Source organism: Schistocerca gregaria, chromosome 10 (genome assembly GCF_023897955.1).
Source record: "Schistocerca gregaria isolate iqSchGreg1 chromosome 10, iqSchGreg1.2, whole genome shotgun sequence".
In the NCBI taxonomy this organism is placed as follows: Eukaryota; Metazoa; Arthropoda; class Insecta; order Orthoptera; family Acrididae; genus Schistocerca; species Schistocerca gregaria.
The window spans coordinates 149,292,414-149,308,058 of record NC_064929.1 but is presented as its reverse complement, the minus strand read 5'-3'; positions in this window follow the sequence as shown (position 1 = coordinate 149,308,058).

The window sequence follows — 15,645 nt, the reverse complement described above, 5'->3', positions numbered from 1 at the left end:
GCCCACACAGAGGCATACTTACAGTCTTTCTTTCCATGAACAAATGCGAGAGTGAAATAGAAAGGAGAACCCATAGAGGTACTCAAGGTACCTTCCGCCACACACCGTCAGGTGGCTTGCGGAGTATGGATGTAGATGTAGATGTAGATGTAGACGTAGACCATTGTTTTCCATTCATGGCAGATAGCGCTGTAATCGACAAATATTAAGTCGTTCTGTTTTTCATATATGAATCGACACTCGTGATTCTACATTTCATTCACGATGTAAATGTAAGCCTTTGTGTTCTAACAGTTGATTCTGATGTTCAAACATTACTTGCCTGTTGCAATAGAGATTTTCCCCATTTCATACACATATTGAGCACCGCAAGAGTGAATGCTTAAATGCCTGTGTGTGTGTGTGTGTGTGTGTGTGTGTGTGTGTGTGTGTGTGTGTGTGTGTGTGTGTGTGTGTGGACTGTTCGAAAAGTGCTATAAGCAATTGGGAAATGGTACCTGTACAGATTCACATTATTTACCAAACATTTGCCATGTGGTGCAGAGATAGAGTACACTTTGGATTAAGTTTCTTACAGGAGTTCAAGTTGGTGACATGTGTTCTTGGAACATTGTGTGAAGTGGCGAAGCACACTTCGCGCTCCCTGGGGCAGTGAAGGTTCAAATTTGTCGCATTTTGGGTTTCGTCACTGTAGGATTTCGGTATCGTCACCGCCAACGAATGTTCATAAATTTTGCCTGCATAGTGAAGCCATCACTATGTGGTACAGCTTCACGGCGTATGGCAGATTGGTGCATTTCTCTTTGAAGAATTCGGACTCCAAGGACCAAGGACATGCAGTGTGAACAGTACAAGTTACTGTGATCTGTCTCATCAATATGTGATCCCTTCTTCCAGGAGAAGGGTGCATTGGACTTAGCTGTTTCGATGCACGATGGAACTCCAACTCATATCTCTCATGAGATAACTGTTACTCCATAACACATTTCGAGAAAATCGAATCATGGAACGATCTTTCTAAGCTGTGTGGCCACCAAAGTGACCATATTTGAACCCATGTGAGCTTACGTTAATATTTGCTCCAGAGGTCGTGAATACAACATTTCATTATGATGTGGGATGTGTCAGTTTAACATAAGGTTTATTTACATGAAGGTTTATTTCCCTGAAGGACAGGATTTATAAACGGGACACTTACACATGTTGAAAGTTGAAGATTAGCGTAGCGATGTAGGTAGCCAACATCACTCCTCAGATGTTTTGGGCAGTAGTAGAGCGATCTCTAGTGTTGTTCCAGACTGTTTTTGGATGTGGATGGTCGTCAAATTGAGCAGCGTTTGTATCCTGGAACGTACACAAGGCACGCAGTTAACCCATGTTACCCTGTTATGCCGGCCGAAGACGCCGTGCGGTTCTAGGCGCTACAGTCTGGAACAGCGTGACCGCTACGGTCGCAGGTGCGAATCCTGCCTTGGGCATGGATGTATGTGATGTCCTTTGGTTAGTTAGGTTTAAGTAGTTCTAAATTCTAGGCGACTGATGATCTCAGAAGTCCCACAGTGCTCAGAGCCCTTAATTACGCTATCATGTGGATATTAAAATGTGTTTCTTTCAACGGTTCATTATTTATTTTTCTTCCAAATATCTTTACAAATGTATCCACAAAGTTTCAATGTCCTACAATCACTCGTTTTTCATGGGGGTCCTCTCAAGTTGCGAAAGTGTAATTACACCCATAGCCCGCATCTCGTGGTCGTGCGGTAGCGTTCTCGCTTCCCACGCCCGGGTTCCCGGGTTCGATTCCCGGCGGGGTCAGGGATTTTCTCTGCCTCGTGATGGCTGGGTGTTGTGTGCTGTCCTTAGGTTAGTTAGGTTTAAGTAGTTCTAAGTTCTAGGGGACTGATGACCATAGATGTTAAGTCCCATAGTGCTCAGAGCCATTTGAACCATTTAATTATACCACTGGCCATTAAAATTGCTACACCAGGAAGAAATGCAGATGATTAACGGGTATTCATTGGACAAATATACTAGAACTGACATGTCATTACAATTTCACGCAATTTGGGTGCATATATTCTGAGAAATCAGTACCCAGAACAACCGCCTCTGGCCGTAATAACTGAATTGATACCCCTGGGCATTGAGTCAAACAGAGCTTGGCTGGCGTGTACACGTACAGCTGCCCATGCAGTTTCAACACGATACCACAGTTCATCAAGAGTAGTGACTGGCGTATTGTGACGCGCCAGTTGCTCGGCCACCATTGACCAAACGTTTTCAGTTGGTGAGAGATCTGGAGAATGAGCTGGCCAGGGCAGAAGTCGAACATTTTCTGTATCCATAAAGGCCCGTACAGGACCTGCAGCATGCGGTCGTACATTATCCTGCTGAAATGTAGGGTTTCGCAGGGATCGAATGAAGAGTATAGCCACGGGTCGTAACACATCTAAAATGTAATGTCCACCGTTCAAAGTGCCGTCAATGCGAACAAGAGGTGACCCAGACGTGTAACCAATGGCACCCCATACCATTAGGCTGGGTGATATGCCAGAATGGCGATGACGAATACGCGCTTCCAATGTGTGTTCACCACGATGTCGCCAAACACGGATGCGACCATCATGATGCTGTAAACAGAACCTGGATTCATCCGAAATAAATGACGTTGTGCCATTCGTGCACCCAGGGTCGTCATTGAGTACACCATCGCAGGCGCACCTGTCTGTGATGCAGCGTCAAGTGTAACCGCAGCCACGGTCTCCGAGCTGATAGTCCGTGCTGCTGCAAACGTCGTCGAACTGTTCGTGCAGATGGTTGTTGTCTTGCAAGCGTCCCCATCTGTTTACTCAGGGATCGAGACGTGGCTGTGCGATCCGTTACAGCTATGCGGATAAGATGCCTGTGATCTCGACTGCTAGTGATACGAGGCCGTTGGGATCCAGCACGGCGTTCCGTATTACCCACCTGAACTCACCGATTCCATATTCTGCTAACAGTAATTGGATATCGACCAACTCGAGCAGCATTGTCGCGATACATTAAACAGCAATAGCGATAGGCTATAATCCGACCTTTCTCAAAGTCGGAAACGTGATGATACGCATTTCTCCTCCTTACACGAGGCACCAAACAACGTTTCACCAGGCAACGCCGGTCAACTGCTGTTTGTGTATGAGAAATCGGTTGGAAACTTTCCTCATGTCAGCACGTTGTAGGTGTCGTCACCGGCACCAACCTTATGTGAATGCTCTGAAAAGCTTATCATTTGCATATCACAGCATTATCTTCCTGTCGGTTAAATTTTGCGCCTGTAGCACGTCATCTTCGTGGTGTAGCAATTTTAACGGCCAGTAGGGTATAAACACCTGCTACACGGTCAGAACAGAGACCAACAAGGAATTATTCTAACGACAATACTGGCCGCAAATGTGGAAAACCACCGACCTAAGCGACTTTGACAGAGGGCAGATTTGTACGACCGAGTGCTTGACAAACGGTAAACCTGGTCGCCTGTCAACGTGCTACTGCCCGGAGCCCTACGGAAAGTGGTTAAAAGGTGGTTATACCACGACTAGGCGACAAGGTGTGGATATCTGCATCTCTTCAAAGAATGTGGTGTTCGGAGGACTGCCCTATACCTAGAGCAGATTAGTCGACAATCTGTGGCAAATATGAAGGCAGAATACAATACCGATGCAGGTCTTTGAGCCTTCGAAGCACACCCTTCAGTTCACATAGATGAACATGGGTCGCCACAGCAGACTACATCTGTGTGTGTCATGTTGATATAATGACATCGACAGTGGAGATTGCACCAGGTCGACGGGCGTGTCTGGGTAAGCCGTCATCCAGACAAAATGGTTGCTGGAAACATGCATCATGCCTTAGGCGCAGGTTGGTACGGAGAGTACTGTTCTGTGGTGTCATTCACCAGGGTTTCCATGGGAGCTGTGATAGTAATCAAAGGCATCATGACTGGTGTGGATGGACCATCTGCATCCTATTGTGCTTTGTGTCTTTCCCGCCACTGGCGGAATCTTCCCACAGGATATCTGTCTGTGTCACAAAGCCAGACTCGGTTACAGTGATTGGAGGACTGTGATGGTGCACTTGCATTCATGTCTTGACCACCAAATTCGCCAGACCTGAGTACGATGGCATACACCTGGGATGCTATCGGGTACCAGCTCTGCTTCCATAATCCACATAGCAGTTTTATGACCTTTGATAGACATGCGGTACCACGTAACTCTCGAATCCGTGGCACGCTGAACCACTACTGTATTGCGTTCAAAAGGTGGACCAGCACATTATGAAGCAGATGGTTATACTGTGTTGGCTCAGCGTGCGTGGTTTGTTGCGGGATAAGCTACAGTTCTTCAGCATATCCGCTTCCATGGCGATCTTGTCTTTGTATTTAGGCGATGTTTTAAATTTTCTGACAGAACGTAAATGTGTGTCGGATTGGGACTCGAACCCTGGACTTTTATCTTTTGTGGGAATGTGCACTTCTATCTGAACGATCCCGATTTAACTCACGACCAGCCCTCACAGATTTACTTCGGCCTAAGCTTATCTCGCATCTGTCAAGCATCACAGAAGTTCTGCTTACTATGCATATCTAGCAAAGGTGGAGGAAAAGATAAGGCAGAGAAATGGCTCAGTGACAACCTGGGTGGTTGTTTCTACATTGAACTTTGATTCTTCACCAGAGTGTGGAGCGCAATTAGTCTTTCGACTTGCAGCAGAGTGTGCACTGATTTGAGACTTACTGGCAGACTAAAAACTGGGTAACAGGCCAGGACATTAATCTGGGACCTTTGCATTTCAGGGACCTTTCCATGTTTGGGAAAGACTTGGGACCACTTCCGCCAGTACCTGTGGATTATCTTCCAAACTGGCAGAGTAAAGCTGTGTGGGGATGATCGTATCTGGATATCTCTGGTTCTGGTTTCAGTCTCAATCTGGTACAGTTTACCAATTGCTCAAAATCACCATTACTCTGGAGTTAATCATTTCTGTTAGTTACTTTACAGGCATCATTTGTCATCCTATCTTCATTTACTCTTATATTTGCCATTACCTCGAAACATTTCACGTCAGTGAAACCACTGCAGCCTGCCGGAGGGCACTAAGCGGTGCCCTACAGCAAACTTGTGTCCTCACGCCACTCGCCTTGTCCTCCATATTTCGAACTTTCGGCTCTGTGCAAGGCCGACAGAAAATCAATGTTGTTGTTGTTTTTGTTGAGATCTTCAGTCCTGAGAATGGTTTGAAGCAGCTCTCCATGCTACTTTATCCTGTGCAAGCTCCATCTCCCAGTACATCCTTCTGAATGCGCTTAGTGTATTCATCTCTTGGTCTCCCACTACGATTTCTACCCTCCACGCTGCCCTCCAGTACTAAATTGGTGATCCCTTGATGCCTCAGAACATGTCCTACCAACCGGTCCCTTCTTCTCATCAAGTTGTGCCACAAACTCCTCTTCTCCCCAATTCTATTCAATACCTCCTCATTAGTTATGTGATCTACCCATCTAATCTTCAGCATTCTTCTGAAGCACCACATTTCGAAAGCTTCTATTCTTTTCTTGTCTAAACTATTTATCATCCATGTTTCACTTCCATACATGACTACACTCCATACAAATACTTTCAGAAACCACTCTCGATGTTAACAAATTTCTCTTCTTTAGAAACGCTTTCCTTGCCATTTCCAGTCTACATTTTATATCCTCTCTACTTCGACCATCATTAGTTATTTTGCTCCCCAAATAACAAAACTCATTTACTACTTCAAGAGTCTCATTTCTTAATCTAATACCCCAGCATCACTTGATTTAATTCGACTACATTCCATTATGCTCATTTTGTTTTTGTTAACGTTCGTCTTATATCCTCCTTTCAAGACACTGTTCGTTCCGTTCAGCTTCTCTCCCTGGTCCTCCGTTGTCTCTGATAGAATTACAATATCATCGGCGAACCTCAAAGTTTTTATTTCTTCACCATGGATATTAATTCCTACTTCTAATTTTTCTTTTGTTTCCTTTATTACTTGATCAATACACAGACTGAATAACATCGGGTATAGACTACAACCATGTCTCACTCCATTCTCAACGACAGTTTCCCTTTCATGCCCCTCGATCCTTGCAACTGCCATCTGGTTTCAGTACAAATTGTAAATAGCCTTCCGCTCCCTGTATTTTATAACTGCCACATTCAGAATTTGAAAGAGAGTATTCCAGTCGACGATGTCAAAAGCTTTCTCTAAGTCTACAAATGCAAGAAACGTAGGTTTGCATTTCCTTATTCTTTCTTCTAAGATAAATCGTAAGGTCAGTATTGCCTCACGTGTTCCAATATTTTTACAGAATCCAAACTGATCTTCCTCGAGGTCGGCTTCTACCAGTTTTTCCATTCGTCTGTATAGAATTCGCGTTAGTATTTTACAACAACTTATTACACTGATAGTTCGTTAATTTGCACATCTGTCAACATCTGCTTTCTTTGGGACTGGAATTATTATATTCTTCTTGAAGTCTGAGGGTATTTCGCCTGTCTCATACATCTTGCCCACCAGATGGTAGAGTTCTGTCAGGACTGGCTCTCCCAAGGCTGTCAGTAGTTCCAATGGATTGTTGTCTACTCCCAGGACCTTGTTTCGACTTAGGTCTATCAGTGCTCTGTCAAACTCTTCACGCAGTATCATATTTCCATCTCATCTTCATCTATATCCTGTTCCATTTCCATAATATTGTCCTCAAGTACACTGCCTCTGTATAAACCCTCTATATACTCCTTCTACCTTTCTGCTTTCCCTTATTTGCTTAGAACTGGGTTTCCATCTGAGCTCTTGATATTCATGCAAGTGGTTCTCTTTTCTCCAAAGGTCTCTTTAATTTTCCTGTAGGCCGTATCTATCTTACCTCTCGTGAGATAAGCCTGTACATCCACCCACTAATGGTCTTAACTTTGTCGTGTGCTATTGAGAGCCTGCTTGCGTTTAAAGGCACAGTTAAAAATTAGTAAACTCGTCTGAAATAGGTACCTCCCTCCCCCTCGCTCCCCTAGACGGCTGCTGCCATTCGTCAGACCTGTCGTGTCACGTGCTGTGACGTACGCGCCGCGGCCTGTCTTTCTCTGAGCCTCGAGGTGCCCGATATGACATCACTGTGGTCCTGTGCACCGAGAATGTAGCTTTTTGTACTGTTCGCCTCATTGGTGAACCTCAACAGTTACCAATTATTAATGACTTAATAGCTCCTTGAAATACACCTCCCACCTTAGTAGTTGGGCCATTTGGATCAATGAATTATTCTTTGGCAACCCAAGACCCAATGAGTCAATATTTCTTTATGTTAGAGGGAAACTTCTCTGTGTCACAGACGTGACTCGTTTCCACAAATATTTAATTAGCCACAGACAGTTTTTATCGTGCCGGATGAACGTTTAACCATTCAATGCCCCGCTACAGATGGCTGGTCGCAGTCACCCCATCTTGCTCTTAACTGGCCATCCGCGTCTTACGTTTTTCGTTGACAGCAGTTTTGTGATGGTGTTCAGCTCTTGTACATTCACCTGTCTTGCTGCCTCTTCTAATTATTGTGGCCAATCATCTATCCATTTCCTTTTATCTTTGTTTATCTGAATCTGCACTCTTCCGCCTGCCTCAGTGAATTCTTTTTGTATATCGATTTTCTGCGCTCTCGCATTACAAAGATTTGACTTTTTAGTTCATTTCTGTGGTCAATTACATTCCACTTGCCATCGGAGATCCAGTCATTACTTTTATGAATCTTAAATCGTACAATGTTCTCTCTATCTTCTGGCTAACTGCCTTTAATTTTAGGCCAACCTACTTGAGTTGCTTCATTTCTTCAGAGAGGATCCGAACACTGTTTTGTAGTTAAGGGACAAATCTTTCTTTCATCTGTTGGTCTTTGATGTATCGCTAGTTGGCGCGAAAATAAATACATTCCAAAACGAAAAAAGCGGACAGACATTCGTAGATTTATTGAAGAGAGGGACGTTCACAAATGGAGCGAGTCGATAACGTGTCGGTTCTCCTGTCGCCCTCATGAAAGCAAGAATTCGGCTTAGCATTGATTGGCAAAGTTGTTGCATGCCCTCCTGAGGTGTAACTGGCCAATTTCCATCCAACTGGTGCGACAGATCGTCAAAATTCCGAGTTTCTTGCAGGGCCCTGCCCATAATACTCAAAACGTTCTGAATTGGGAAGAGAGCCGGCGACCACGCTGGGCAATGTAGGGTTTGGCAAGCAGGAAGACAAGCAGAAGAATCTTTTGCCCTGTCTGCGTGGGCATTATCTTGTTGAAATGTAATCCCAGGATGGCCTAACATGAAAGGCAACAAAGTAGGGCGTAGAATATAGCCGACGTACCGCTGTGCTGTAAGGGTGCCGTGGAGTCGTTCAACGAATCGACAGTAAACTTCTATGTTCTAACTTGCCAGAAAATCGTAAGAAATTTTGGTCTTATGTCAAAGCAGTAGGTGGATCAAAACAAAGTTTCCAGACACCTTGTGACCAAAATGGTACTGAAACGGAGGGTGACAGACTAAAGGCCGAAATACTAAATGTCTTTCTGCAAAGCTGTTCCACAGAGGAAGACTGCACTGTAGTTCCTTCTCTATATTGTTGCACAGATGACAAAATGGTAGATATCGAAATAGATGACACGGGGGCAGAAAAACAATTAAAATCGCTCACAAGAGGAAAGGCCGCTGGACCTGATGGGATACCCGTTCGATTTTACACAGAGTACGCGAAGGAACTTGCCCCCTTTTTGCAGTGGTGTACCGTAGGTCTCTAGAAAAGCGTAGCGTTCCAAAAGATTGCGAAAGGGCACAGGTCGTCCCCGTTTTCAAGAAGGGACGTCCAACAGATGTGCAGAACTGTAGACCTATGTCTTAAACGTCGATCAGTTGTAGAATTTGGAACACGTATTATGTTAGAGTGTAATTACTTTTCTGCAGACTAGAAATCAACTCTTTAGGAATCAGCCCGGGTTTCTAAAAAGACGATCGTGTGAAACACAGCTCCCGCTGTTCGTCCACGAGACTCAGAGGGCCATAGACACGGGTTCCCAGGTAGATGCTGTTTTTCTTGACTTCCGCAAAGCTTTTGATACAATTCACCACAGTCGTTTAATGAACAAACTAAGAGCATATGGACTATCAGATCAATTGTGTGATTGGATTGAAGAGTTCTTAGATAACAGAACGCAGCATGTCATTCTCAATGGAGAGAAGTCTTCCGAAGTAAGGATGATTTCAGGTGTGCCGCATGGAAGTGTCGTAGGACCGTTGCTATTCACGATATATGTAAATGTCCTTGTGGATAACATCGGGAGTTCACTGAGGCTTTTTGCGGATAATGCTATAGTGTATCGAGAGGGTGTAAAAATGGAAAATTGTACTGAAATGCAGGAGGATGTGCAACGAACTGACGCATGGTGCAGGGAATGGTAATTGAATCTCAATGTAGACAAGTGTAATATGCTGCGAATACACAGAAAGAAAGGTCCTTTATCATTTAGCTACAATATAGCAGCTCAGCAACTGCAAACAGTTAATTTCATAAATTATCTGGGAGTAGGCATTAGGGGTGATTTAAAATGGAATGACCATATAAAATTTATCGCCAGTAAAGGAGATGCTGACGGAGATTCATTTGAAGAATCCTAAGGAAATGCAGTCCGAAATCAAAGGAAGTAGGTTACAGTACACTTGTTCGCCAACTGCTCGAATACTGATCATCCGTGTGGGATCCGTACCAGATAGGGTTGCTACAACAGATAGAGAAGATCCAACAGAGAGCAGAGCGCTACGCTACAGGATCATTTAGTAATCGCGAAAGCGTTATAGAGATGGTAAACTCCAGTGGAAGACTGTGCAAGAGAGACGCTGTTGAAATTTCAAGAACATACCTTCACCGAGGAGTCAAGCAGTATAATGCTCCCTCCTACGTGTATCTCGCGAACAAACCACGAGGATGAAGTCAGAGTGATAAGAGCCCACAAAGAGACATACCGACAATCTATCTTTCCACGAACAGTACGAGACCTCTCTCTGCCCACCTTCACCTCTCTCTCTGTCCACCTCCTTCATATCCACCTCCTGTCCATATTTGCCTGTCCCTTCCTCCTCCTGTCTCTGTCCAACTCCTCCTCTTCCCTTTCTTTATGTATCTCCTCCTCTTTCCTCAGTGTCGTGTACCCCTCCCCTATATCTGTCGATCTCCGCCTCCCACGACCTGTACCTACCTCCTCCTTCCCCCTCGCTGTCAGCCTCTCGTCCTTCCTTCTCTCTCCAAGTTATCTCCAACCCAACAGGAGGCTATTTTTTTCCAGACTGTAACTGATATGTACCAGATTAGATCGAAATCGTTCTAGGACTTTAGCATCAGGTTTATACCCATGGCTTTGCCTGCGTATGAACATGTCAAATAAATTCTCATATATGTAAGACATTTCATGTGTACTGCGCACATGCACTGACATAAAAAAAAATAGCAGTTCGAAGGAGGAGCTGTGCAACATGAACGAATGTTGGCAGTCATGTTTCTACATCTGAAAGATGATATCTATTTGAATTTCGCACCAGTTGCCTATGAGTGTCACTAGAATGAATCCATGTCAGTCTCCGTTCTGCTTATATACAGAGCAGTTATAATTACACATAGCTACCGTGTAAGCATTTGTAAAGATGTGCAGATGAGAAATAACGAGTAAACCGTTGAAGGAAACACAAATGGTTCAAATGGCTCTGAGCACTATGGGATTTAACATCTTAGGTCATCAGTCCCCAAACGAAACACATTGTACTGTACACATGAGAGGGTAACATTTGTTAAAAGCGTGCCATGTTTACGTTTCAGGCTATAAACGGTGCTCAAGATGATGACCATCTGCACCATCTGCAACTACACTAGAGATTGCTCTACTGCTGCTGGAATAATCTAAGATCTTACAGGTCATGTCAACTTGTGGTCATGAATATCTTCGAAAAAATATATATATATTAGACCTCTGTATCATAAGTGCTAAGAAGCAAAGTATTTTCGTTTTATCTTAATTTTTGTAAGTCGTATCGCCCTTTGAAAAATGTATATTTTGTAAATAACTCTTGAAACAGTAGAGAACAACAAAAAATACGATCAATAAACCATATGTATTCGAGACATGGCAGATGTTTTGCATTAATGCTCCCTCTTAATGTGTTAAAATTTAGTTGATACCCACACACTAATGGACCTCCTTGAACTTATAGATTTTAGACAAAAAACACGAAATTTAGCTATTTTTTTCAACTTGAATTTTTTTTGTAATTTGGTAAATAACACAACGGTATCTTTTCAGTCATATTACGATACCACTCATGTAATTATAAACAGCGTCTTCTCCGCTCCAGCTATTCGTATTACGCAAATATTTATTACTAAAAATGAACAAAATTGCATTTTTATGAGTTTTCACGTATTATTTAATGGAAAACTACATCCAAAAACATTTGAAAATTACATAAAATATTGTTTGGGTAATATGTTAGTAGTCAATGCAAACGCAATGGGCAATGGGCAATATTTTTCTGTGGCAAGTGGTAAAAATTTTTCTGCATTCTGCATATTTCTTATCACTCAATTTCTAGTGTAAAACATGCATGTTGGCAACACTGTTTTCGGTGCTCTTCTGTTTATAACAAATGAGTGAGAACTTGCACATGAACGATTTTGCATCGAGTTTCGTGATTGGTTTGAATTTTTAGTTACATACAATGTCAGTGAGGAAATATAGTAGTGAAGAGTTAGTTGTGTGGACTATGAAAAGAGACACAAGGAGGCGATGTTCAATAAAAGTGATAAACACTTCCCAGTTGTTGTAAATTTGTCAGAGGTATTGCAGAAATATCTAGGTCCTAAAGTAACAGTATTAGCATCACAGCCATTGTGCATGAATTGCTACACTCACTACAAGAAGAAACTACAAGAGTGGTCACCATCACTGAATGCATAACTGAAGGAGCCAGTGCACATATTTATATTCCTGGGTGTGATGTTGTTGATGCATTCAATGATTTCATTTCTGCTGTAGCTCCTACTGTATCCCACCTTAAACGTCCAGGAAAGGTAAGAAATATAAGAAGAAAACATAATGCAAAAAGAAGAGTGGAAGAATTTGAAACAAGTTTTACACAATCTACATCTTCAAAACTTTGTGATAGAATGAAATTTTCACTCTACAGCGGAGTGTGCGCTGATATGAAACTTCCTGGCAGATTAAAACTGTGTGCCGGACCGAGACTCGAACTCAGGACCTTTGCCGTTCACGAGCAAGTGCTCTCCACTGTAGAGTGAAATTTTCATTCTAGAAACATGCCCCAGGCTCTGGCTAAGCCATGTCTCCACAATATCCTTTTTTTACAAGAGTGCTAGTTCTGCAAGGTTCGCAGGGTAGCGAACGAGACGAGGTACTGGCGGAATTAAAGCTGCGAGAACAGGGCGTGAGTCGTGCTTGGGTAGCTCAGTCGGTAGTGCACTTGCCCACGAAAGGCAATGGTCCCGAGTTCGAATGTCGGTCTGGCACACAGTTTTAATCTGCCAGGAAGTTTCAAAACTTTGTGATGTTTATAATGTAGATGTACTTGGTGCAGAATATGAAGATAGGGATATGTGCATGAAGTGTGATGTGTGGGTCCAAAACCTAAATACTGCTATCTCAGAAGCCATCTACACTGAGGAGGTACAGTTACTGATACCAAGTAGCTGCTCATTATTTATTTTATGAGGTGCCTCATAAAATAAATAATGAGAAAGGTATATGGACATGCCCCATTTCGTATTATTAGTATCTGTTGCAAGATGATACAAGTAGTACAGGGTTATTATAAGTGAAGGATCCACTTTTTAAAATTCGTATCTACTCAAGTAGAAATCCAAAGTGAACAAGCTTTATATAAATGAAAAGAGGAAGGTTCAAAGTTATTTCTCGTAATGTTTTATATCAATTTGATAAATTTAATGATTTATAATATTAACTATTTAGTTTTTAATAATTATTTAAAAATTAGAAAAATAATCAATGTTATAAATGTTCGATGTGGTCACTGTTGCTCCATGGTAAGCATGGTCATGATAGCCAAACTTGTCCCACACACGTGAAAGGGTCTCTGCAGTGACTGAGTGCACAGCTGCAGTGATTCTGTTCTGCAGATCGTTCAGACTAACCACAAATTATGGGTATAAAGCTTGTTTATTTTGGATTTGTACTTGAATAAATATATAGTTTTGAAAATGGGTCCACCATTTAAAATAACCCAGTATATCTTTGAATATTCTGGACCACAGAGCAAACTGGATTAAAATTCCAAATTATAAACCAACATTTTAATTTTGTAGTAGCCCCACACCAAAAATTTATCAATAACTAAGAAACGAAATTCTCGTTTGAAGTTTAAAAGTTATGTGTTTTATTCTTTATAAATAAGAGCCACCAAATCACATCTGTCTATACCCATAAAACGAATTTCCAACTTATTTAAAAAATAAGCTAATAAATTTTTCTCTTTATAAGTGAGATCTATCATACCTTGCCTATCTGTACCATCGATTGAAACTTAAATTAAAAACTCAGAGGTACATTATAACCATAAATGTTTTAATTTTTAAAATTTATTCATTTCTCTCTACATAAATAAAACCTGTAAAACGAAAAAAGTAAAAAAATGATTCTAAATTTAATAAAACAATTATTCGCTGTTATTGGAGGATCTAAAGGTAAAATTAATAGTAGCAACATAGAATCAAATCTTTAAATGATCTCTGTAAAATGAAAAATTTAAAAATTATTCAACTCTTAATAAACAACAATTTATCGATGTTATCAATACTTCTGAGAAAAATATTAATAATAACGATAGTATGAATCATTTTCAAAAGCTTCAAGTAGACAATTAAGAAGAAATTTAAACAAAAAAGCATCAGATAATATACCAGGTTTCAATTTTCTAAATGATGAGTTTTTTATATCAGCTAAAAGGATTTATAGAATAATTCTGCTTTTAAATCAAGAACATTTTTATTCTGTAAGTTATTAATGATAATATTGTTGAGCCACAAGAACTTTTTAATCCAGTTACAGAAGAAATAATCATGAAATTAGTTCTCTTAATACAAAGAATATTTTAATACAAAGAAAGTGGTAAGAACTAACACAAAATTTTATTGTGATTTTAAAACACAAATGAAATTTTACACTGTAGTATTAAAACAACTATCTAGTTTTATTAAGAGCAACTGATTTAGAAGATGATTAACAAAAATCAAAAATAAACTATTAATTGAAATGGAAAAAATGCAAAGAAAAGAATCTGGGTGGTCTTTATTTTATACAAATAGTTTAGAATTAAGTGTTAATACAGACAGTCTTGTTTTTGGTTCTTCTTGCAGTGATTTACCAAAGTAATTTAAGATAAAAAGCATTAGTTAATGAAAAAAATACATCAAAAATGTTTTCTTTATTCAATAAAAACAGCAAAAGATCATATAGAAAGTGTTAATAATATTATAATAATGGATTAGAATTAGATGAAATGTTTGTAAACAATAAAATTTTACAGATGAGCTAACTGATGTTCCAAAATTTGAAAAGAAATTAAATATTGCAGTTATAGTCTACAAATATGACAGCAAAGATGAAGAAGGGCCAATTATTGTATATCCTCATTACTATACACGTAATAAGTAAGAAAAACATCTTAATCTTTTTATTAAAGATGAAAATGATTCACATTAGTGATGGATTAAAATATATATCTAGATTATTTAATTCACAACCAACTATAAATGGGCCACATTATGCATCTTTATGATGAATGTTTAAGATATTTTTATACACAACATAAATTAGACGATCATGAAAATGATCACAAAGAACATAAAGAAGTAAAAATAGATATACTTGTAAAATGAGAAAAATCGAATTTGAAAATTATTATCATTCATTAAGAGGACCTTTTGTAATTTATGAAGATTTCGAATGTTTATTTCAAAATATTAACACTTGTCAACAAAATCCTGAATAATTTTCTGTTAATAAATACCAAACACGTATACTGATTTCATTCCATTATTATATTAAATATTCTAATGGAGATTACAAAAATCCTGACACATATATTAGTAAGGACACTGCAACAAAATTCGTTGAAATGGTAAAAGAAGATGCTAGAGAAAAAGCTAAAATTCATGTTTGTGATATTCCAATTATATTGACAAATGAAGATAAATTTTATAAATTCAAAAGCTTGTTATATTTTGAAAAGAAATTTACTAAAGTAGAAAAAAGTAAGAGATCATTGCCATGTAACAGGAAAATGTCGAGGAGCTGCACTCTATGATTGTAATATTAATAATTTAAATTCAGAGTTTATTCCACTTTATATTCAAAATTTAGCAAATTATGATCTTCGATACATTTAAATTATATGCCTCAAGTATTGATAAATTGTCTTCTAAGCAGACAAAAAAACCATTTAGACTAACAGCAAAACATTTTGAAAGTGAACAATTAGATTTAGTGATTAAAAAAGGATTTTATCATTACAAATATATGGATTCTGAAGA